The sequence below is a fragment of the Oryctolagus cuniculus genome, chromosome 1, assembly GCF_964237555.1.
Source record: "Oryctolagus cuniculus chromosome 1, mOryCun1.1, whole genome shotgun sequence".
NCBI classification, from domain to species: domain Eukaryota; kingdom Metazoa; phylum Chordata; class Mammalia; order Lagomorpha; family Leporidae; genus Oryctolagus; species Oryctolagus cuniculus.
The window spans coordinates 220,961,772-220,984,037 of NC_091432.1; the positions used below are offsets into that span (position 1 = coordinate 220,961,772).

A 22,266-nucleotide genomic window follows, 5' to 3' on the forward strand; every position below is an offset into this window, starting at 1 on the left:
GGGCATTTTACACAGGGGAATAACTCGACTATATTCTTTTCCTGTCCTGGGCAGCATGAATTGGAAACAGTCAAGGAGCATGTGGAGAGTGAGGAGATGCATGGGCCCAAGTTTTAGAAGGCAGGCCAATCAAGAGAGGCAGTTGGTATATGTAGTGTGTGTGTACATGGTGAGACAGACCTGACTCTGACTTTTGGGAGTGGAACGTTTAGAAAATTATGAATTCACTAACCATGAGTGTCAGTAGGTTTGAGAAAAAGAACAAGTCTGATTTACAGAAACATTTGTTTAGTGCCTATTATGTGCCAGGGACTGAGCAAAGCATTTCAAAACCACATTTGTAATAATTTAATTTTTGTTAATATAAAGAGAACAGAATTCATGTAATGCATGGATAAATTTTTTTCTTAAAATTGTATTTAAGATATACAAATGTCATTTATACAGATTCAAAAATATAGTGATACTTTCCACCCTATACTCGCTGCCACCCATGCTCCCACTGTCCTCTCATATTCCCATTCTTATTTTTTACAAAGACCTATTTTCAGTTAACTTTATATTCATAAGACTAACCCTACACTAAGTCAAGAATTCAACAACTAGTATGGGGAAAAAAAAGCAACATTGTTACTTAATAGTCAAGATAAGTGCTATAAAAGTTCATTGCATCTCAAAGTATCAATTTCACTCTTGTAGATTACATTTTATGATTTTTGTTTTGTTTATTTGAAATAGAGTTACAGAAAGATATAGAGACACAGTGAATTATCTGCTGGTTCACTCCCAAAATGACCACAATAGCCAGAGCTGAGCAGATCCAAAATCAGGAGCTTCTTCTGGGTATCCCACATGGGTGCAGGGGCCCAAGAACTTATGCCATTTTCTGCTGCTCTCCCAGGCCATAGTAGAGAGCTGGATTGAAAGAGGAGCAGCTGGGACTCGAACTGGTGACCATATGAGATGTCAGTGCTGTAGGCCAGGACTTTGCCACAGCATTGGCCTCTGTAGATTACCTTTTAGGTACTCTGTTAGTTTCCACATATCAGGGAGAGTAGATGGTATTTGTCTTTTTGGAAGTGGAATATTTCATTAAGTATAATGGTTTCCAGTTGCATACATTTTGTTGTAAATGACAGGGTTTCATTATTTTTTCCACTGTGTAGTATTCCATAGTGTATATATACGATAATTTCCTTATTCAGTCTTCAGTTGATAGACATCTGGGTTGATTCCATATTTAGCTATTGTGAATTGAGCTGCAATAAATATGGAGGTACCGATCACTCTTTCATTTGATTTCTTTTGGTTTGGATAAATTCCTAGGAGTGGGATGGCTGGATCATTTGGTAGGTCTATATTCAACTTTCTGAGATATCTTCCACAGTGGCTGTACCAGTTTACTTTCCCATCTACAGTGGATTAAGGTACCTTTTTCCCCATATTCTTACCTGCATTTGTTGTTTGTTAATTTCTATATGAGAGCCATCCTAACTGGGGTAAAATGAAACGTCATTGTGGTTTCAATTTGCATTTCCCTGATGGCTAGTGATCCTGAGCATTTTTTCATATGTCTGTTGGCCACTTGAAAAGTGCCTGTTCAAGTCTTTTGCCCATTTCTTAACAGGATCATTTGTTTTGTTGTTGAAATTTATTGAGCTCCTCTGCTGTGGCCCGGGAGTGCAGTGGAGGATGGCCCAGGTCCTTGGGCCCTGAACGCACATGGGAGACCAGGAGGAAGCACCTGGATCCTGGCTTCGGATCAGCGCAATGCGCCAGCCATGGCGGCCACTTGGGGGGTGAACCAAAAAAAAAAATTTATTGAGCTCTTTATAGATCCTGGATATTAATCCTTTCTTGGTTTCATAGTTTGCAAATTTTTTTCTCTATTCTGTCGGTTGCCTCTTCACTTTGCTGAGTGTTTCTTTTGCAGTACAGAAGCTTCTCATCTTGATATAATCCCATTTGTCAATTTTGCTTTGATTGCCTGTGCTTCTGGGTTCTTTTCCAAGCAGTCTTTGCCTCTGCCAATATTCCCTAGTAACTTGATGGTATCTGGTCGTAGATTAAAATCTTTGATCCATTTTGAGTGGATTTTTGTATAAGGTGTAAGGTAGGAGTCAAGTTTCATACCTCTACGTGCAGAGATCCAGTTTTCCTAGTACCATTTGAAGAGACTGTCCTTGCTCCAGGGATTGATTTTAGCTCCTTTATCAAAGATAGGTTAGTTGTGCACACAACAAACCAATGAGATTGGTTTTACTATCTCCACTGTTTTGGAAGGGAAACTGAATCTCAGAGGAACAAAGTAACTTGCCCAAGTGCAGAAGTTGTAAGTGATGGCTTAGGGACATAAATCCAGGTTTTACTGACACCAATATTATCTGCATCTTCTTTATGCTATAATGAATCTACACCAGAGATGGCAAATGACTTTCAATCCATGCTCAACCCCAATCTATTAATGTGACTGCCTGGAGAACTGGATTCAGATAGATTCTAAGTCCAAACCCAGGCCCAGAAAAAAATAGGACATGACTGATCAGGAATGCAGGCCACAGGCACACAGAGGGAGCAGTGGGGAAGATGCAAGTATGTGCCATCCCTGCTCTGTGAGTTCAGAGGAGGACAACATCTTGTTGAAAGGATTACCAATGGCCACTTGTGAACTCTGCCTGCACACAATAGATGACTCTCAAAGACATAAACTGAGCAAAGAGGTCAGAAACAAACAAGTGTCCCCCACATCAAGAGTTGGGAATTCTTTTTTTGAAAAGGGCCAAGTGGTTAATGCATTAGGCTTTGGGGTCCAGACACCTCTTTTATAACTATTTAACTCTGCAGATGTAGTGTGAAGGGAATCCCAGACCACATGTAAAGAAATGAGCATGGCTGTGCTCCAATAAAAACTCTTTATATACATTGAAATTAGGATTTCATATAATTTTATGTGTCATGAGATATCATCCTTCTTTTGATTTTCTTTCCAATCATTTAAAAATATAAAAACTATTCTTTATTCACAGGTCCTACAAAAAGAGGGAAAGGGCTATACAGATACTCCTCAACCTAAAATGAAACCACATTTCAATAAGCCCACAGGAAATTGGAACTACTATTAAGACAAAAAAAATGCATTTAATGCACTCAACCTGCATCATAGCTTAGCACAGTGCACTGGAGAGTGTTGGTTGTTTACCCTGCTCATCATGTGGCTGACTGGGAGCTGTGACTCACTGCCTCTGCCCAGCACCATGAAACAGTACCCTACTGCATGTTGATAGCCCAGGAAAAAGAACAATGTTCAAAATCTGAGAAATGGTTTTTACTGAATGTATATCTCATTTGCACCAAAGAGTTAAAAAAAAAAAAAAAATGGGCCTTGTAGAATGACTTCAGCTTCCAATGTATGCAAGGAAATGCAGAAAGGAAGTATGGGTAAAATTCAATCCAGACTCAGATACTAACAAAAAATGGGAAAGACATTCAATTGAACAAGAAGCATGAAAATATCCCCCTATCTATATGCCATATTTTCCAAAAGCTCCAGCTCAGAAATAATTGCCTTGCACAATAATTGGGAGATGCAGTCTGGGATCCGCTACAAGTGGAGCCGGGTGCAATTTGGGGAGATTTGTTACGCTCAGCTCCCTTCTATCAATTCCAGAGGCTCAGATGCCCCTGACCTGTTGCTTGGCATATTGTGAAAACGGCTTTTATTTACTGCTCTTCCATTAAAAGATGAAATCCACGAACAGGGGCTCACAGGCCAGAAAATCACCGTTTACGTCTCCACTTATCTCCAGGCAGCGGCCAAGAGCTCGACTCCTGGGCGCCTGGGATCTGTCTTCAGCAGCCAGCTTCAGTGCTGCCTGGGAATATCTGCAGAGTAGTCCAAGTCCAGACAGTGGGATCAGGCTGCCGGGCAGGACGGAACTCTATCAATATGGTTAGTCGCAGGGAGGTGAGCAGACAGCGTAGACCACAGGATCTTACTGGGTTGCAAGAAAAAGGGGGGGTGGATGGGTAGTTACCCAGAACTCAAGATGCCTTGGAAATTCAATAGGGTGGGGTGGTTGGTTACAGGAAGTACTGGAATGAGCTGGTGAGTCAAAGACAGAAGTTAAATCCAAGATGCCTTCACTGAGTCGGTCGCTGGTCCCTTTTCTGCATGATAGAATCCTGAGTCTAGCCAAGTCAGGAGATCTCTGCTGAGATGTCATTTTTGTTGCCAGATAAATGACTAGAGATGTGATACCACTCCCTTCCCACCTCTGAGCCTTGCTCTCCCATCTGTGAAAAGGGAGGAGGAGTTACACTAAGCAATCTGTTTCAGTTCTAAACATTTCTTTAATGCAACCTTTTATCTCTTGCTAATTTGATGAGTAACTTTGTGCAAGTCATTTCCTCCGGGCCATGGCCTTCACATTATATGCACAGAAGGTTGAATGTGACACTTGCAGAAAGCCCTCCCAGATTTGAAGTTATCTGCTTTCACCAGGGCCAAAGACCCAGAGCATTTATTTTACCACTTTTGTCAGATTGCACCTTAGGGTTATAGTTAAGTACACATCATTCCTCCCATCCAGTCTTCAAATCTTAGAAGACAGGATGGGTGGAGGGAGGGGGGGAGCAAAGGAGGTATGGAGGGAGAATGGATGAGGGGGTGGAAAGGGGGGATGGGTGGATGATCAAGGGATGGATCAGTGGTAGAATTAATCAGGATGATTAAATGTGTAAGTAACTAAGTGAGAATCTGGCAACAGTGGGGGACAGAGAAATGGGAGGATGGGCATCCCTGAGCAATACCTCAATATTCACTTGCTTTTCCATAGTTTGGTCCCAGAATACTGAGTCACCATGATGATGAAGCCCATTATATATATCCTAATAATTTCTGAGGTTTTCTAGAAGTTTCACTTCAGGAAAGAAACCAGAACATTCCATTTAATTCAGAGTAAGCTCATGAATTATAAGTATACATTATACCTATTATTATGCTAAACTGCAAAAAAAATGAGGGAATATATGTTCCCTTCTCCTGTTGGGAGGCATGTGTCATATTCAGGAAACTAGGTAATATAAAAATAATTTAAAATTTTATCAAAAGTATTTATAGAGTATGTGGTCCAGAAAATAAGCGTCAAATAGAGTTATAGGCAGGGAGTGGGAAGGGACCAGAGAGAAAAGATTTCCAAGAGATGAGCTTTTAAAGGTAGGAAAGAGGCAGGCAGGGGACAAGCACACAAGGCAGTATGTGTGGAAGAGGGTGCAGGAGTAGGAGGATAAGGGCATTGACAATTGTTTGATCAAAACCAAGGAGTTGCCATGATGGGCTGGGGGATGCATTGGACTCAAATAGCCATGCATAAATATCTAGCCTAATATCCAGCCTCCTGCCTGCCCTCTAAGGGTCACACGGGGCAAAGAGAAGGGAGGGTGCAAAAGTGGTGAAGAGTGAGAAAAGAAAGGAAAATTAAAAAGGACAAAAGAAATAACAGACACAAGGAATCCTTTGCACTCAAGACTTCTAATCCCTGATTAAAAGGATGAGACAATGGCTGTATTTCCTGCGGCAGCAGGGAAACAGGCAACTTTGCAGCCAGTCACGGCTGCCATGCTAGGGCTGTCAGTACGGATGCAGGGGGCAAGGATGCCTTGCCCAGAGTGCTCAGTGCTTGGGCAGATGGGGCCCTGCAACAGGGTCTCCTCCACTGCCAGCTCTAAGTTGCTAAGGTTACCTTTTCAACCGCCTAATTAGAGAAGCTGTCACTCTTTGACAAAGATCAGGAGGGAAATAGGGAAAAAATGAAAGCAATTTCATACTCTTAGACAAGACAAAAATAATAAAGCCAGCCCCACACTCGTAGAAACTCTGCCTGCAATCACAGAAGACTGTGCCTGCACCAGGACCACCCTGTCACAAGCCGCGAGAGTGCTGAGCAGAGCAGGCAGCAGCCTCCAGGAGGTTACACGGGATGTAAGACGAGCAAGTCAGGAAGAAACGGGATGTCTGCTGCTGTGCCCAAGCGTCAGTCAGTGACCCAGTAACATAGTACCCTTCTTACTGAGCAGGGACTAAATTAAGCTAAAGCAGCCTCTGCTGTGCACTGGGAACCCCTCCACCATTGCAGAGGTCCATGCAACTGAGATGAGGAAGGAGCAGAAGCTGCCTTCAGACTGCACTTGTTGGGGAGAGAGATGAGGAAGAGTTGGGAGGTGGAGTGGAGCAAGCAAGGAGCAGAGGACAGCAAATGAGGTCACAGAAGCTGCAGACCTCAGATGAACATCTCCTACCCTGATGGCAGAGCACACACTCAGCTCAGTTCCTCGGCCATTCTGGGTGCCACTGACCCATCCTGGAATATCTTGAGGCCTGCTGAACCATCCTGGCAGGTAGAGACCCACCCATGGCACATCACCTACCTACCTTTGCTGTGCTCCCTCTTTTTTTTATATATTATTATTATTATTTGACAGGCAGAGTGGACAGTAAGAGAGAGAGAGACAGAGAGAAAGGTCTTCCTTTTGCCATTGGTTCACCCTCCAATGGCCACCGCGGCCAGCGCACCATGCTGATCCGATTGCAGGAGCCAGGTGCTTATCCTGGTCTCCCATGGGGTGCAGGGCCCAAGCACTTGGGCCATCCTCCACTGCACTCCCGGGCCACAGCAGAGAGCTGGCCTGAAAGAGGGGCAACTGGGACAGAATCCAGCGCCCCGACCGGGACTAGAACCCGGTGTGCTGGCGCCACAAGGCGGAGGATTAGCCTAGTGAGCCGCGGCACCGGCTTGCTGTGCTCCCTCTTTATTTTCCACTTCCTGTACCTGCTCAAACCTAATTTCTCCCTGTGACAAAGAAGGGAAATATGTCTTGTTATGCAAAACATAGTCCATTTTCACCAACTCCATTCCTCTCTACAAGAATGGGAGAAGCAGATGAGTGCTGGGCCAGAAGGAAGGAAGCTCAAGCTAGCTCTGCCCCTGATCCACTGTGTGAACCTGGGAAGGCCCTTTGATCTCTCTAGGCCTCCTACTATACATGCTGTGGACCACCTTGGGTAGAGTATGGATTCTAGAAGAGAAACAAATCCTACCTCCCCCCCCCAAAAAAAAAAAAAACATACATGAGCAACGTAGAGGCTCCTGCCTAAGTCCAATTCAGTGATCCAGCTTCAGACTCCTGCAGAGGACCTTTTATGCAGAGGGCACTCAATATAAATTCTCACTGCACTAAGACACTACTGTGAACACTGTAATATCCTATGTATATTTATTTCTTCATTCAACATCTTGTTTAGCACATAATCAAAACATGTTCTCTGTCTTCACTGAGCTTCCAGTGAAGAGTGGAAAAAATACATATCAAACCAAAATAAGTAATTAAAAGGTCTGAATAAGAGCTGTAATAAAAGGAGCTTATATATAAAACAAGGAAGACTGTCTATAAACTGGGAAATCAGGGAAGGCTTCTCCGAGGGAGTGATGTTAACTAAGAATCTGAAAAATTACCAACAGCCAGGTGAAAGGCAGTAGAGGCAAGACTTCTCTAAGCAAAGAGAACAGTTTGTGCAAAGGCCAAGACACGTAGCAGAGGAATCAAAGGAAGAGCAGTAGAGATGGAAAGCAGAGAGTGCCAGCAAAAGTGGCAGGATAGGAGGCTGAAGACAAAAGCAAAGTTTGAATCATCAGGTCAAAATACTTTGCGGGGCAGGCACTGTGGTGTAGCAGGTAAAGCTGCCGCCTGCAGTGCCAGCATCCCACATGGACGCCAATTCAAGTCCCAGCTGCTCCACTTCTGATCCAGCTCTCTGCTCTCTGTTATGGTGTGGGAAAGCAGTAGAAGATGGTCCAAGTGCTTAGGCCCCTGAATCTGCATGGAAGACCCAGAAGAAGTTCCTGGATCCTGGCTTCGGATCAGTGCAGCTCCGTCTGTTGCAGCCATCTGGGGGATGAACCAGCAGATGGAAAATATCTCTCTCTCTCTCTCTCTCTCTCTCTCTTCAACTCTGCTTTTCAAATAAATAAATCTTAAAAAAAAATACTTTGGAGCATCATGTCCCTAAGTCAAAGCCTCAGTTTCAACTTGTAGGCACAGGGTAGAACATTCGCTTCTGGCTACAAAAAGGGCATCACTCCTTCAAGGCACACCAAAGGATGATAAGCCTGGTAACTACTTCCAGGAATCACCCAGTCCTCTATACCTTGTATTAGATGTTCTATTTTGCTGCAAGACCCTGTGCTGAGAGAACCCTCGAAATTATACAGCCCAATGGATCCCAGTTGTACTCCATGGAGCTCAAAGAACACTTCAGGGAGGGATGGGAAAGATCTTAGGGAAGACCTCCAGGACTTCATGCCCCTAGGTAAGCCAGAGAAGAAGTCTTATGTCCCTCTGTTTCTTACAGGAGACTCCAAAGTGGGCTGTTCACGATTCCAATCAAAGGATGGCCTTTGATACTAGTAAGAGGATTTTGAAAACCACGGTCATTCTACAGGTGAGAATGCTGAAGCTCTTGATGACTACATGCTTTGCTTTTTTTTTTAAACAAATATCTGTATTTTTTTTTTTAAGATTTATTATTTTGGCCGGTGCCGCGGCTCACTAGGCTAATCCTCCACCTGCAGCACTGGCACCCCAGGTTCTAGTCCTGGTCAGGGCACCGGATTCTGTCCCAGTTGCTCCTCTTCCAGTCCAGCTCTCTGCTGTGGCCCGGGAAAGCAGTGGAGAATGGCCCAGGTCCTTGGGCCCTGCACCCACATGGGAGACCAGGAGGAGGCACCAGGCTCCTGGCTTCAGATTGGCGCAGCGTGCCAGCTGCAGCACACAGGCCGTAGCGGCCACTTTGGGGGTGAACCAACAGAAAAAGGAAGATCTTTCTCTCTGTCTCTCTCTCTCTCACTGTCTAACTCTGCCTGCCAAAAAAAAATTATTTATTTATTTGAAAGTCAGATTTATAGAGAGAGAAGGAGAGGTCTTCCATCCTCTGGTGTACTCCCCAATTGGCTGCAACAGCTAAAGCTGAGTCAATACAAAGCAGGAGCCTGGAGCTTCATCCAGGTCTCCTATGTGGGTGCAGGGGCCCAAGGACTTGGGTCATTTCCCACTGCTTTCCCAGGCCATAGCAGAGAGCTGCATCAGAAGTGGAGCAGCTGGGACTTGAACCGGTGCCCATATGGGCTGCCAGCACTGCAGGCTGCAGCTTTACCCGTATGCCACAGCACCAGCTCCTGCATGCATTGCTTTTGCCACCCAGAAATCATTTTGATACTGGCGCCTTGTTTGCCTCCCCACTGGTCATATGCAGCTTCTAGAAAGGTCAATCTGCATGTCATTGCCAGGTAAATATAAGGACATACTGGGACAATCAGATACTGTCAGAGGATGGAGAGACACCTGGAGCCCCCCTGTAAAGGGCAGGAAGCCTCTGAGGTGGCCACGTATCCCAGAGCTGCCTTTTCTTAGCTTGCTTCTTCAGCAGCCCAAATCTTTCCCACCAAGTCCCATTGCTTGAGTAAACAGTTGACTTCTGTTGTTTACCACCCAACTGATACAGCCCACTTGCTCAGGGCACTGAGAGAGCTTGTAGTGTAGCCAAGATAAAAATGAGAGCTCTCTGGGCTGGCACTGTGGCATAGCAGGAAAAGCTGCTGCCTGCAATGTTGGCATCCCATAGGGGTGCCAGTTTGTGTCCCAGCTGCTCCACTTCCAATCCAGCTCCCTGCTAATGGCCTGGGAAAAGCAGCAGCAGATTGGCCAAGTATTTGGGACCCTGCCACCCACATGGGAAACCTGGATGAAGCTCCTGGCTTCGGTCTGGCCCAGCCCTGGCCATTGCTGCCAGCTGGGAAGTGAACCAGAGAATGGAAGCTCTCTTTCTCTGTCTGTCCCTCTCTCTGTAACTCTTTCAAATAAATAAATAAATCCTCAAAAATAAAGCAGAGCTCTCTGACCACAGCTTGTGACTGCCAGAGCTGGTGAACATTTGCAGTACCATGCTAACCAAGTCCTTAATCCCTGGTATCCTTAAGCCTCATGGGAACGAAAGACAAAGGTGCCCGCTTTCTTCCTGTATCCTCCAACAGAACTCACAAGGCAGTCAGCTCTCAGAGTCCTTCCTTATAAATCTGACATCAGCCACTCCTCATTGTCATAAAATAATTCATTGAACATGCAGAAGAACAGTACAAATATTATGCCAGGAGCTAGAACTCAAGCTAAACAAAAACAAGATAAATTCTTAACTGCATCCTAACTTTGGAGTACCAGTGGGATGTATGTGCCCCTCTCTCTCACCCAGGAAAGGATTAAAGGAATCTTTTGCAATTTTTCTTGCTTCAGAAGGCACCTGTGAATCTCCTGTTTCTACATGATTCTTCCCTTTGCTCACAATCTAAAGGCAATTTAATTTCCTATATGAAAGGTGGCAGCCAAGGAAGCTGGCAATAGGGAGGGAAGAAAGCTTTCTTTTTTCTTTTTTAAGCTTGCTCATTGACTACAGAGCTGTTTCCAGCAGTAGCAGAAGTTGCTCCCAAGGTACTTGAAGGATATGGGAACACACAAGCCTAATTGCATTATACTACAGCTTGACCAAGCGATCACTAACTTTATTGCAGAGAAAGAAAATAAAAATGACAGAGACAAATTTAACTCATCCCTTCCCTTAGTTACATTCAGGACTCAGGCATCAGTTGCAAGGCAAAGAGAATCAAGCAGAGTGCGCATGGATCATTAAGGAAATGATTTCTGTGTTGTGCAAGCCCCTTGAGGGCCTGGAAGTAGAATATGGACACACTTCCTCTAACTTCAGCAACCCACAGTGTTCATCAATGGTCTGTTGTGATTTGCCACTACAGAGGCAAGAGGGACCAGCATACCAAACTCATTCACTCGTCCATTTAGAAAATATCCACAGAGTTCTGATTGTGAACCAAAGGGTTTGAGCAGCACTGTGTATAGCATGCTGAACAAAACAGAAAAGGCCTCAGATTGTTTAGTCTAGAAGGGCCCATGGCCAGCAAACCTGCTCAAGCAAGATATTCAAATATAATGTGGATAAAGGAGTAACAAAGAAAGAACCAGGTGTTGTGAGACAGACTGCAGAAGGAAGGTGAACTGGACTCTGATTAATACTCCAAGGGCTCTCGCAAGCAAGAGAAAAACAACCACCATGAAGGTGAATGCAGTCGAGCAGCTTGCCGGGCAAGGTGTACAGCAGAATCACCGGTGTCCTCTGAGCAGAAGACAAACGAAACAGGTCAACAAAGCATCAGGCAAACACTCACTCATTCTTACGTTTGAAACTTTTAAAAATGTTGTCATGTTATTTGAAAGGCAAAGAGACAGAAACAGAGAAAGGGCTTCCATACGCTGATTCACTCCTCAAATGCCCTCCTCAGCCAGGGCTGGGTCAGGGCAAAGCCAGCAGCCTGGAATTCCATCTGGGTCTCCCACGTGGATGGCAGGGACCCTGGTACTTGAGTCATCACCTGCTGCCTCCCAGGGTATGCGTTATCAAAAAGCTGGATTAGAAGCAGATCCAGGCACTCTAATACGGGATGAGGGCATCCAAAGTGGCTTCTTAACCTTTGTACCAAATGTCTTCCCTCAATCATTCTGATTAGATTGGACCAGATCCTGACCAATTTTTTTTAAAAGATTTATTTATTTATTTGAAAGTCAGAGCTATACAGAGAGAGGAAAGGCAGAGAGAGAGAAGTCTTTCATCCAATGGTTCACTCCCCAGATGGCCACAACAGCCAGAGCTGCACCAATACGAAGCCAGGAGCCAGGAGCCTCTTCTGGGTCTCCCACGTGGGTGCAGGGGCCCAAGGACCTGGGCCATCTTCCACTGCTTTCCCAGGCCATAGCAGAGAGCTGGATTGGAAAAGGAGCAGCCGGGACTAGAACCGGCACCCACACGGGATTCTGGCACTTCAGGCCAGGGCATCAACCCACTGCACTACAGCGCCAGCCCTGATCCTGACCAATTTTAAAAATTAATATTTTATTTAAAAAGATTTATTGATTTGAGAGGCAGAGTATCAGAGAGAGAAAAAGAGAGAGAGAAACCCCCATCTGGTAGTTCAGTCCTCAAAAGGCTACAAAATAGCCAGGGTTGACCAGGCCAAAGTCAGGACCCAGGAACTCAATCTGGGTCTCCCACATAGGTGTCAGGGCCCTTAGCACTTGTGCCATCCTCTGCTGCCTTCCCAAGCACATAAGCAGAGAGTTGGATTGGAAACAGAGCAGCCGACACCGAAATAGCACTCTGACTTGGGAAGCCATTGCTGCAAGTGGCAGCCTAACCCACTATACCACAATGCCTTCCCTATTAGACTTTTTAAAGAGTATAGGTTCAGGGGCTGGAGCTGCAGTGTAGAAGGTGGTGCCAGCATCCCATATGGGCGCCGGTTTGTATCCAGGCTGCTCCTCTCCTGATCCATCTCTCTGCTTTTGGCCTGGGAAAGCAGTAAAGGATGGCCCATGCACTTGGGCCCTGCACCCACGTGGGAGACCCAGAAGACGCTCCTGGTTGTGGCTATTTGGGGATTTAACCAACAGATGGAAGACTTTTTTGTCTCTCTTGCTCTCTGTAACTCTACCTCTCGAATAAATAAAAACTTTAAAAAGGGTATAAGTTTACAGAAAAATGGTGGAAAGGTACAGAGTTCCCACATATCAACTCTTTTCTCTACAAATAGCTCTCCTCTATTATTTAAATCTTATATTCATGTGGTACATTTATTATAACTGATGAATCAATATTAATAAATTATTATTAACTAAAGTCCATCATTTCATTAGGGTTCACTCTGTGGTATACATGCTATGGGTTTTGACAAATGTATAGAAACACGTGCCCCTCAACACTGTATCTTACAGAGCAGTTGCACTGCTTTAAAATCCTCTGCACTCTGCTAGTCACCTGCCACCTCCCTCCTAACCCCTCAGAACAACCTTTCCTTTTCATATCTCCACATTTTGCCTTTTCCAGAATGACATATAGCAGGAATCAGAGTATATGTCATTTTCAGATTTCTTTCACTTAGCAATTCGTGTTTAAGTTACTTCAAGTATTTTTATGGTTTGATAGCTCATTTATTGTTATTACTATGAAATATTTCATTGTCTAGATGCACTATAATTTGTTTATCCACTCACCTATTGATGGACATCTTGGCTGCTTCCAAGTTTTACAATTTTGAATAAAACTGCAATAAACACTCATCTGCAGATTTTTATGTGGACATAAGTTTCCAACTCATTTGGGTAAACACCAAAGAATGCTATTGCTAGATCATATTGCAAGAGCATGCTTAGTTTTACAAGTAACTGTCAAACTCTCTAACCCAAGTCATATGATTTAATTGGCCAGGACTAAAACCTAGATCTTGGCATTTTTTAAAAGCTTCCCAAGTCTTCTAAAGTACAGCTAGGGCTGAATGTCTTATAGGCCTTGATTAGGGGCTATATATTTCATAAGAAGCACAATGGAAAGTTATCATGAATTTAAGCACAGGCATGATTTGATGCACATATTTATAAAGCCCTTCTGGCACATGACAATGGACAGGGAAGGGCTGGAAAGGGAGTTAGAGCAAAAGAGACTCAGAGACCAATTAGGGGGCTATTGAATTACAGGTCAGAGATGATAGTAACTTGTACCAGGATAGAGATGGAAAGAAATGAATGGATTCAAAGGCTATGTTGGGAGGAAAATCTATAAGCTCTGATTATAGGTTAAATGTTTGAGGGGGCAAGGAATAAATTTAAGCATTAAAATAGATACTTCCAATTCTACTGCAGAAGTAAATTTAAGTCTAACCTGCAGTCACAAAAGGTTCTTAGCCTATTTCCTTTCCCATCATTGTCTTCTAATTCACCCCCCTTCCAAACCCCTCACCTGCCTTTTTGTGCTTTTGAAATAAGAGTTCCTCTTAACTTGGGACCAGTTTAAATTTTAAAGGACTACTAAACTCTTATGCCCTGATTGGACACATGCCAGAAGGTCCAAACTCATTCTCTTCTGCCCACACTAGAAGGATAAATGGGGGATGGTTAGCCTGACTCAAACACCTCTCATTGTCGGTTCTAACTAAGTGCTGAAATGTGGGAAGGATGTCCTCTGGAAGGCTCATTCAGTCTTAAAATGTTTCTTCTGAAACCTCCAGCAGATGTTTCTAATACCTTGAGGACAAGAAAGCTTTCAAAAAGGGGCTGGTAGTGAATAGTGCTAGAGCAGCAGGGTAGGCCAAGAAAGAGAAGTCCACCAAAGTCACAGAAAAAGTATTTTGAATATTAAAGAAAAAACACACACACACAGGAGTAATACACCCAGTTTCTCTCAACCAAATGCTCTGAAAACCCCACCTCCCACCTCATACTGAAAGTCAAGGTTGGGGCTGGCACTGTGGTGTAGCGGGTAAAGCCACTGCCTGCAGTGCTGGCATCCCATATAGACACTGGTTCAAGTCCCAGCTGCTCCACTTCTGAACCCGCTCTCTGCTATGGCCTGGGAAAGCAGTGGAGGATGGCCAGAGTCCTTGGATCCCTGCACCTGCATGGGAAGACCTGGGGGAGGCTCCTGGCTCCTGGCTTCAGATCGGCGCAACTCTGGCCGTTGCGGCCAATTGGGGAGTGAACCAGCGGATGGAAGACCTCTCTCTTGCTCTCTGCCTCCTTCTCTCTCTGTGTAACTCTGCACTTCAAATAAATAAATATTTTTTAAAAAATCAAGGTCATGGCTAAATTTGCATGTGACAGACGTCTCTAAGGTCACTGAGGACATCCAGAATCACATCTGACAATGAGTTGGTGTAGGAGATAGAAGTGTGAGGCCCTGACATCAGAAAGAAGCCAAAGCTGCACCCGATAAGGCCACACTCACCCGAGCCAACATCTACCCTCTTCTCTTTTGTGCTGCAAATATCACACTGAAATATCCAGCTGAGTAGAGGAGCCAGATCTAAGCCTGCAGATGGAGCCACACTGGGTTTCTAGTAGCTTAGGCTGGTTTCTCTGGTCGGAGTAGGCACACAAAGATGAATTCTGCTCAGGGATTCTAAAGAAACCTGGAGATTCAAAAAAACTGGGATTCTAAAGAAAACTGAGATATAGAAAGGCAGAGACTGAAAGACAAGGACAGAGAGGAAGAAAGACACACACAGACATGAGAGAGTGAGAGAGAGAGAGAGAAAGAGAGAGAGAGAGAGAGAACCAAAACAGAATAAAGAGTAAAGAAAATAGGGAGAGGGCTGGCACCGCGGCTCAATAGGCTAATCCTCCGCCTAGCAGCACCGGCACACAGGGTTCTAGTCCCGGTTGCCCCTCTTCCAGGCCAGCTCTCTGCTATGGCCCGGGAGTGCAGTGGAGGATGGCCCAAGTCCTTGGGCCCTGCACCCCATGGGAGATCAGGATAAGCACCTGGCTCCTGCCTTTGGATCAGCGCGGTATGCCGGCGGTGGCGGCCATTGGAGGGTGAACCAACGGCAAAGGAAGACCTCTCTGTCTCTCTCACTGACCACTCTGCCTGTAAAAAAAAAAAAAAAAAAAAAAAAAAAAAAAAAAAAAAAATGGGGAGAGAAAAACATTACAGCAGACAGAGAGGAAAGAGACAAGCTAAGGAGGAGTGGTGATGAAGAGAAACTGAGGAAGAAAAGAAAATGAGCCAAGGATAGGGAGGAGAACAGAGAGGAGAGAGTCTTGCATTTCATTCTCATGGCCTCACTCACAGGAAGGATTTCAGTTCTCTCTCAAAAATATAAATCTTCCGGATGTCTGGAAGATGGCGGAATAGGAAGGGAGCACACTGATAATCTGGGGAGAGATAGTTTAATAAAAGTGGAGATACTGCAGGTTCAAGGAAGAGTAGGGGAGGAAACAGCAGAAGAAACTCTTCCGGAACGCGTGACTCACAGCAGACCTGCATAGAGAGCGTGGGAGCCCACAGTTCGGGACATCAGCGGCAGACTCAACACACCAGCGCTGGAACGCGAGGTGAGCCGAACCTCAATAGCCCGAGACACCGGCAGGCAAGCGGAGAGAGGAGACTAGAGGGAACGACCCCCGGGGGGGGAAGTTCACAAGGCTAACTGGAAGAGAGAGAGAGAGAGAAAAAAGGGTGACTAGTACGGACACGAGTTTCTCTCTCTCCGCTCACCTCTCAAGGGCGAGCAAGACAAAGAGCAGGCGCCATCTTGGACATACGTCATAAGCAGAGCGACCTCAGGTCTGCACCGGCCCTGAGCCTAGCAGAAAAACCTGACTCTGGGCGGGGCGAATTAACAGGAGATTAGGAGCTAGTAAATTTGTGGTGCTACTGAACTGAGACTGTGAAAAAAGAGACGGTGGGGGAGAGAACTCACGGAATTCACGTGAGCACTCTCCAGAGACGCTACAATTCCGTAACTTTGGCAACCCAGTGGGAGGCTGAAGGAGAATTTGAGCCCACTCTGAGGGCCGAACAGATTCCCTGTGGGGATCTTGGGAAAGAGCTTCCGATCTCTGGCTCCTGTGGGTATATCATTTGCCTGCTAACTACCTCCAACTTCGTTCAGCTGTGCGGAATTACTTCCCTTTTGAATCAAAAAAAAAAAAGAGAGAGAGATTTACCACGCCTAACCTGGGAGTGTCACCTTTGGCACACCAAACAGAGCTCTCAGGCCACACCCATCTCAAGCCCTAAGGCTCCATCAAAAACAGATAGTCCACTTAATCTAGAGTCATAGTATAACAAGAAAAAGCACCACAGTGAAGAAACCAAATATCTCCAATATGCCAAATAGCAAACGCAAAAACCGAGGTAATAAAAACAAGGAAGTCACCATGACGCCCTCAAATGAAAAAGACACCCCAATTCAAGATTATGAAGATGATGACATAGAAGAAATGCAAGAAGCAGATCTCAAAAAATTGATAAGAACATTAAGAAGTTCTCAAAAACAAATTCTGGAACTACACAAATCCTTAATGGACAAGATAGAAAATCTCTCTCGTGAAAATGAAATATTAAGGAGGAATCAAAATGAAACGAAACAACTAGTACAACAGGAAACTGTGATAGTGACTGAAGTGAAGAATTTAATAGATCAAATGAAAAACACAATAGAGAGCCTTACAAACAGAATGGGTGAAGCAGAAGAGAGAATATCGGACTTAGAAGACAGAGAACAGGAAAGGATACAGTCAGACCAAAGAAAAGAAGAGGAAATTAGAAATCTGAAACATATTGTCGGGAATCTTCAGGATACTATTAAAAAACCCAACATTCGGGTTCTAGGAGTTCCTGAAGGCATGGAGAGGGAGAAAGGATTAGAAGGCCTTTTTAGTGAGATATTAGCAGAAAATTTCCCAGGTTTGGAGAAGGACAGAGAAATCCTAGTACAGGAAGCCCACAGAACCCCTAATAAACACGACCAAAAGAGATCCTCACCACGACACGTTGTAATTAAACTCTCCACAGTGAAACATAAAGAAAAGATCCTAAAATGTGCAAGAGAGAAACGTCAGATTACTCTCAGAGGATCTCCAATCAGACTCACAGCTGACTTCTCATCAGAAACTCTAAAAGCTAGGAGGGAATGGCGAGATATAGCCCAGGTACTAAGAGAGAACAACTGCCAGCCCAGAATATTATATCCTGCAAAGCTATCATTCATGAATGAAGGTGAAATAAAGACTTTTCATTGCAAACAGAAATTGAAAGAATTTGTTGCCACTCGTCCAGCCCTGCAAAAGATGCTTAAAGATGTGTTACACACAGAAACACAGAAACACGGTCATCAATATGAAAGAAGGTAAAGGAAGGAAACCAAGGAAGGAAACCTCACAGCAAAAGATCACAGGGAATTCAAAGCATATATTAGAACTTATCTTGGGCAAATGGCAGGGCAAAGTTACCACTTATCATTAGTCACTTTGAACGTGAATGGCCTGAACTGTCCAGTTAAAAGACACCGATTGGCTGATTGGGTTAAGGAACAAAACCCATCTATTTGCTGCTTACAAGAAACACATCTTTCCAACAAAGATCCATACAGACTGAAAGTGAAAGGCTGGAAAAAGATATACCATGCCAACAGAAATGAAAAAAGAGCGGGCGTAGCCATCTTAATATCGGACAACATAAACTTTACCACAAAAACTGTTAAGAGAGACAAAGAGGGACACTATATCATGATTAAGGGATCAATTCAACAGGAAGATATAACAATTATCAATGTATATGCACCTAACTACAGGGCACCAGTTTATCTAAAAGATTTATTAACGGACTTAAAGGGAGACTTAGACCCCAATACAGTAGTACTGGGGGACTTCAATACTCCACTCTCAGAAATGGACAGATCATCCGGTCAGAAGATCAACAAGGATACAGTAGATTTAAACGACACTATAGCCCAAATGGATCTAACAGATATATACAGAACTTTCAATCCTACAGCTAAAGATTTTACATTCTTCTCAGCAGTACATGGAAGCTTCTCTAGGATTGACCACATACTAGGCCATAAAGCGAGTCTCAGCAAATTCAAAAGAATTAGAATCATACCATGCAGCTTCTCAGACCATAAAGGAATGAAGTTGGAAATTACCAACTCAGGAATCCCTAGAGCATACGCAAACACATGGAGATTGAACAACATGCTCCTGAATCAACAATGGGTCATAGAAGAAATCAAAAGAGAAATCAAAAACTTTCTGGAAGTAAATGAGGATAACAACACAACATTTCAAAACTTATGGGACACAGCAAAAGCAGTGTTAAGAGGAAAGTTTATATCAATAGGTGCCTACATCAAGAAATTGGAAAGACACCAAATAGATGAGCTTTCAATTCACCTCAAGGATCTAGAAAACCTACAGCAAACCAGACCCAAATCTAGTAGGAGAAGAGAAATAATTAAAATCAGAGAAGAAATCAACAGGATTGAATCAAGAAAAACATTACAAAAAATCAGCCAAATGAAGAGCTGGTTTTTTGAAAAAATAAACAAAATTGACACCCCATTGGCCCAACTAACTAAAAAAAGAAGAGAAAAGACCCAAATCAATAAAATCAGAGATGAAAAAGGAAATGTAACAACAGACACCACAGAAATAAAAAGAATCATCAGAAATTACTACAAGGACTTGTATGCCAGCAAACAGGGAAACCTATCAGAAATGGATAGATTCCTGGACACATGCAACCTGCCTAAATTGAACCAGGAAGACATCGAAAACCTAAACAGACCCATAACTGAGACAGAAATTGAAACAGTAATAAAGGCCCTCCCAACAAAGAAAAGCCCAGGACCAGATGGATTCACTGCTGAATTCTACCAGACGTTTAAAGAAGAACTAACTCCAATTCTTCTCAAACTATTCAGAACAATCGAAGAAGAGGGAGTCCTCCCAAATTCTTTCTATGAAGCCAGCATCACCTTAATTCCTAAGCCGGAAAAAGATGCAGCACTGAAAGAGAATTACAGACCAATATCCCTGATGAACATAGATGCAAAAATCCTCAATAAAATTCTCGCCAATAGAATGCAACAACACATCAGAAAGATCATCCACCCAGACCAAGTGGGATTCATCCCTGGTATGCAGGGATGGTTTAATGTGCGCAAGACAATCAATGTGATACACCACATTAATAGACTGCAGAAGAAAAACCATATGATTATCTCAATAGATGCCGAGAAAGCATTTGATAAAATACAACACCCGTTCATGATGAAAACTCTAAGCAAACTGGGTTTGGAAGGAACATTCCTCAATACAATCAAAGCAATCTATGAAAAACCCACAGCCAACATCCTATTGAATGGGGAAAAGTTGGAAGCATTTCCACTGAGATCTGGAACCAGACAGGGATGCCCACTCTCACCACTGCTATTCAATATAGTTCTGGAGGTTCTAGCCAGAGCTATTAGGCAAGAAAAAGAAATTAAAGGGATACAAATTGGGAAGGAAGAGCTCAAACTATCCCTCTTTGCAGATGACATGATTCTTTATTTAGAGGACCCAAAGAACTCTACTAAGAGACTATTGGAACTCATAGAAGAGTTTGGCAAAGTAGCAGGGTATAAAATCAATGCACAAAAATCAACAGCCTTTGTATACACAGACAATGCCATGGCTGAGGAAGAACTTCTAAGATCAATCCCATTCACAATAGCTACAAAAACAATCAAATACCTTGGAATAAACTTAACCAAGGACGTTAAAGATCTCTACGATGAAAATTACAAAACCTTAAAGAAAGAAATAGAAGAGGATACCAAGAAATGGAAAAATCTTCCATGCTCATGGATTGGAAGAATCAATATCATCAAAATGTCCATTCTCCCAAAAGCAATTTACAGATTCAATGCAATACCAATCAAGATACCGAAGACCTTCTTCTCAGATCTGGAAAAAATGGTGCTGAAATTTATATGGAGGCACAAGAGACCTCGAATAGCTAAAGCAATCTTGTACAACAAAAACAAAGCCGGAGGCATCACAATACCAGATTTCAGGACATACTACAGGGCAGTTGTAATTAAAACAGCATGGTACTGGTACAGAAACAGATGGATAGACCAATGGAACAGAATTGAAACACCAGAAATCAACCCAAACATCTACAGCCAACTTATATTTGATCAAGGATCTAAAACTAATTCCTGGAGCAAGGACAGTCTATTCAATAAATGGTGCTGGGAAAATTGGATTTCCACGTGCAGAATCATGAAGCAAGACCCCTACCTTACACCTTACACAAAAATCCACTCCACATGGATTAAAGACCTAAATCTACGACCTGACACCATCAAGTTACTAGAGAACATTGGAGAAACCCTTCAAGATATTGGCACAGGCAAAGAGTTTCTGGAAAAGACCCGGGAGGCACAGGCAGTCAAAGCCAAAATCAACTATTGGGATTGCATCAAATTGAGAAGTTTCTGTACTGCAAAAGAAACAGTGAGGAGAGTGAAAAGACAACCGACAGAATGGGAAAAAATATTTGCAAACTATGCAACAGACAAAGGGTTAATAACCAGAATCTACAAAGAGATCAAGAAACTCCACAAAAACAAAACCAACAACCCACTTAAGAGATGGGCCAAGGACCTCAATAGACATTTTTCAAAAGAGGAAATCCAAATGGCCAACAGGCACATGAAAAAATGTTCAAGGTCATTAGCAATCAGGGAAATGCAAATGAAAACCACAATGAGGTTTCACCTCACCCCGGTTAGAATGGCTCACATGCAGAAATCTACCAACAACAGATGCTGGCGAGGATGTGGGGAAAAAGGGACACTAACCCACTGTTGGTGGGAATGCAAACTGGTCAAGCCACTATGGAAGTCAGTCTGGAGATTCCTCAGAAACCTGAAGATAACCCTACCGTTCGACCCAGCCATCCCACTCCTTGGAATTTACCCAAAGGAATTTAAATTGGCAAACAAAAAAGAGGTCTGCACCCTAATGTTTATTGCAGCTCAATTCACAATAGCTAAGACCTGGAACCAACCTAAATGCCCATCAACGATAGACTGGATAAAGAAATTATGGGATATGTACTCTTTAGAATACTATACCGCAGTAAGAAACAACGAAATCCAGTCATTTGCAACAAAATGGAGGAATCTGGAACACATCATGCTGAGTGAAATAAGCCAGTCCCAAAGGGACAAATACCATATGTTCTCCCTGATCGGTGACGACTGACTGAACACCAAGAGGGAAACCTGTTGGAGTGAGGTGGACACTATGGGAAATGGTGGCTTGATCAGCATAGCCCTGACTGTTAATGAACAACTAAATACATTATCCCTCTTAGTAGTTTTTTTTTTATCTGTTCTACTTAATATGACTGGTTTAGATCTGAAATTGATGCACAGTTATTCTTAAGTGTTGAAAATTAACTGAAATGTGATCCCTGTTGAACATGGTGGTGGGAATGGGAGAGGGAAGAGATGTATAATTTGGGACATGCTCAGGCTGACTTGCCCCAAGTGGTGGAGTTGGAAGCATACCAGGGGATTCCAATTCAATCCCATTGAGGTGGCATGTACCAATGCCATCTCACTGTTCCAGGTGATCAGTTTCAGTTCACAGTTGGTCATGGTGAAGGGACTGGGAGTCAAAGGGAGCACATAGACAAGTCTAGTACCTGCTAACGCTAACTGATGGAGTAAATAAAGGGGAGAGTGATCCAACATGGGAAGTGAGAATCTCAGCAGACTCATAGAATGGCAGATGTCCTAAATAGCACTCTGGCCTCAG

At 43.6% G+C, this 22,266-nt stretch overlaps 1 protein-coding gene across 7 annotated transcripts in view; it reads right to left on the reverse strand.

Moving 5' to 3' along the window:
* ASTN2 (astrotactin 2) overlaps window positions 1–22,266 on the reverse strand; it is a 1,032,549-nt gene that overhangs the window by 988,225 nt on the left and 22,058 nt on the right. The window lies entirely within an intron of this gene.